The sequence below is a fragment of the Miscanthus floridulus genome, chromosome 16 (genome assembly GCF_019320115.1).
Source record: "Miscanthus floridulus cultivar M001 chromosome 16, ASM1932011v1, whole genome shotgun sequence".
NCBI classification, from domain to species: domain Eukaryota; kingdom Viridiplantae; phylum Streptophyta; class Magnoliopsida; order Poales; family Poaceae; genus Miscanthus; species Miscanthus floridulus.
In genome coordinates, this window is record NC_089595.1 from 72,680,145 (window position 1) to 72,684,057 (window position 3,913).

General features: G+C 55.6%; 1 pseudogene; it reads right to left on the reverse strand.

Annotated features, from left to right (window-relative positions):
- Window positions 1–1,356: 1,356 nt before the first annotated feature.
- LOC136514439 (ABC transporter G family member 23-like) lies at window positions 1,357–3,673 on the reverse strand (annotated as a pseudogene).
- Between the last annotated feature and the right edge of the window lie 240 nt (window positions 3,674–3,913).

The window sequence follows — 3,913 nt, forward strand, 5'->3', positions numbered from 1 at the left end:
GCGGGACGTGTGTTTTTAGGGTACCTAGCTGGGGGCATTGATTCACGAATCGCCGGGAAATCCGGTACGGCTTGTCTACGGTTTAACACCCTAGTAAGAATTAAAGATAAAAGATGGAAAAAAGAAATCTGATTGCTTATCTCCTGTTTGAAAGTAGCACATGTGCTTACATAGAATGATTAGTTAATGAACCAATGCGGCTATTAATAAAAATCGAATATAAGGATGCACGCTTAGTAATGCTTCCTGTAAATGCAATAAACCCACAAGCCAGATAGCCTTATATATCCTTGGAGTCTTTTCTTTTCTCCTGTTGGGTAAGTCTTGTTGAGTACAATTGAGTACTCAAGGTTTTATTCCCCCTGTTGCAGGTGACAGGTGGATGCTAGAGCTGACCCTTGTGTGTGGATACCTCTTGATCGGCTCAGCGAGGAATCCTTTACGCTGCGATCGTAGTTGTTATTTATAATTCTCACCAAATGCTTTTATAAATGCAAGTTTCATAATCTATTGTTGTAGTTTATATATCAATGCTTCATCATGTCATGATTATATATTTATTTTCGCTGTAATTCTGATCACATGTTTATATTCCGTTGTTCAATTAAATTATTTATAACTTTGATAATATGATTATATTCAGCTGTTATAATAATAAATATTATACTATGATGTTGTATTAAAAGTGATGTAAGAAATGGTTAAGAATAATGTAAGCTTTATTCTCTCATTTGTGATCCTGATGGGAAAAATGTGAATTTTCGGGTTCTCCCCTAGGGTGTGTCCGACGGGACCGTGTAATTTGGTGTTCCCACTTGAGGGCTTAGTGTCTAATGGAAGACGAGCACTCCTAAAAGACATTAGATTAAGCAGTTCTGCCATAGCGGCCCACGAACACAACCGTCAAGACGGTCGGATACAAAACGACTTATAATTTAAAATTGTGAGATATTCTTTATGCAGTACTCAGTGCTCACACACTTTGTTCGTTGGGCCAGCCCAGCCCAACAATAGGTTATTTTATTAATACTTTGTGTTTACTTTGTCAAGTCTTAGGGCCGAGCTCGCGGGAAGGGGATCCAACATTTTCAGTTTGTGTGAAAAGAAAAAAAAAACAAGTGGCTGGTGCACTTTGTTGTTGGAGATGGTTCACCAAGCACTTCCACAGTCCACACGCCAAATACTCTGTCCAATTGCTGAATTTTTGTTGATCATGTCCTTTACAATGAACAGAGTCATGCTCCAGATTTACACCAAAGGTTGATGATGAGCCAAGATTGAGCAATTTGTCATTGAAAGAACTGTGATTGATTGCCGAAAATATATTCAGATTCCACATAGCACGCCACAGGTTAACATCACTTTACTTACTCAACACCATCCCCAAAAAATAGCCAAAAACATTTAAAATAAAGGAATACAAGATACTAATACAATAATTACATGAACCAATAATTTAATCAACTAATAACTCTCTTCATCTCCAAACAGAAGACAATGCATGCTGAAACACAGAGCTCTTCGCCTGAATCAAACTAATAACCCTGGTCCTTGAAGAGATCACACAGTCACAGGGTGGTCTTGGAGGCCCTCCTGACGAGCACAGCCCAGCACATGAGCCTGTAGAGCAGGAAGAACCCCAGCATGACCGCGACGTTGACCCACTTCATCCCCTCGTCGATGCCCCTGTCCCTGAGCACGTCGGCTCCGGTCCTCAAGCACACGCCGCCGGACATGGCGCCATTGTTTCCCCCCATCCACGCCACGCACCTGCCCCTTGCGCTGCCCCCGTACTCGTTGATGAGCAGCAGGTCCAGCGGGTACCTGTACATGGACACGTAGTACATGAACGCCCAGTACCTCGGGATGCTGTCCTTGGGGATGAAGTAGCCGGAGAAGAGGAAGAAGACGCCCAGGAACACGCAGATGAGGGCGTTCCCGATCACGAAGTCCGGCGACACGGCGCTGAGGAAGAGCACGAGGGAGCTGGCCATCAGCACGATGAGCCAGACGGCGAGGACGAAGAAGGCGAAGGCGGCGAGCGGCGTGGCGCGGAGCCCCTGCGAGCCAGTAGAGGGGCGCCGAGAAGAGGAGCGACACGGCGAGGAAGGCACGGCGCGAAGACGAGCGCGTTGGCCACCACGTACGAGGAGAGGCGGTACGCGCGCCTGGAGGCCTCCCGCATCAGCACGCGGCGCTCGTGGAGGAGGATGGGCAGCGCCTCCACGGTGGACGAGAGGAGGAAGCTGAGGGTGAAGGCGAAGAGCCCCAGCCGGAGCGCCACGCCGTCGGGGCTGTCCGGGCTGAGCCGGAAGTAGACGCTGCCGAGGCCGAGGCCGCCCACCACGGCCTGCGCGGCGCGCGCCGCGAACAGCTCCCGCGTCCGGTACATGGTGCGCCAGCAGCGCACGGTCAGCGCCGCCACCTCCGTGAAGCGGCTGCAGTAGCCCTGATCCGGGACGTCGAGGCGTCGTCCACTGATCACAAGGCGGCTCACCTCATCCTCGTCGTCGGCATGGTGATCACCGTGCACGGCGATCCTGGAGCGGTCCTCCGCCTCGAGCTGGCTGGTGACCTCCATCTCCATGGCGAGCTCCAGCGGGTTCAGCTGCATGGGGATCTTGTGGCCCAGCCGCGCCTGCGCGTCCTCCAGCGACTTGAGCGTGCCGAAGTGCGCGACAGGCGCCGCGGGAGAGCAGAAGCAGCGAGGAGATGTAGTGCAGCATGCGGTAGCTGGGCTGGTGGATGCTGAGCACCACCACCTGGCGGCGCGCGCGGGACACGTCGTGCAGCAGCTGCAGCACGTCCAGGGCGGAGCGGCTGTCCAGCCCCGACGTGGGCTCGTCCAGCAGCAGCACCGGCGGGTCGTGCACGATGTCCTACCGCGATGGACACCCGCTTCCGCTCGCCTCCGGACACCCCGCGGGCGGCCGACAGCCCGCAGCCGTCCGCCGCCGCCGACGTAGCTGTCGGCGACCTCGGACAGGCCGAGCTCCTGCATGAGCGCGTCCACGCGCTCGCGGCGCTCCCCGGCTGTCGCGGCGGCGCGGAGCCTGAACCGGGCGGCGAAGAGGATGGTCTCGCGGACCGTGAGGAGCGGGAGCAGGTTGTCGTCCTGCGTGACGAACCCGCAGAGCCGCCGCAGCTGCGCGCGGGAGGCGACCGCGTGCCCGTTGAGCGACACCGTGCCGGGCTTGGCGATCTCGGAGCCCGTGCCGCGGCCGGACAGGATGCGGAGCAGCGTCGACTTGCCGGCGCCGCTGGGGCCCACAACGGCGAGGATGTTGGAGCTGGAGGCAGATGAAGGACACGGACTTGAGCAGGCCCGCCGCGCCGTCGGTGGCATCGGGGGCCGGCGAAGCGGAGGAGGAGGACAGGAACGACGGCAGGAGGTTGGCGGCGGCGCGGCGGCGAGGGGCGGGCACATGAGAGGTTGTTGACGGCAAAGGTGTAGTGGGGCGGGGACGGGTGGGAGAAGGAGGAGGAGGGCGAGGCCGAGCCTGGCGGCGACGAGGAGGACGTCGACGTCGACATGAGCAGCGCCGGGTCCAGCTCCGAAGACAGGTCCTGGTCCATGGCTACCTCCTGCAGCCCTGAGCTGATGATGAGTAGTGGACGAGGATGGCGCGAAGCGGCTCAGCAGATATAGCTCGCAGATTTCGTCGTCTTCCATTTGCAAATCCGATCCAGCTCGCTTACTTGAACGTGTTACGCACCCATGCACGCACGCTTCATCACGCCACGGCACACCACCACTAGCTAGCTTGCCAATGGCGGTCTTCTAGATCTTCAAACTTTCCAGCATGCAACGCAGAACAAAGAGACAGAGAGGGGGGAGCGCGCTCTGCTTAAGCTTGTTTGGATGATTTGATCTGGGTGAGCAAATGGGAGAAGAAAACCTGTGCGGGTCGGC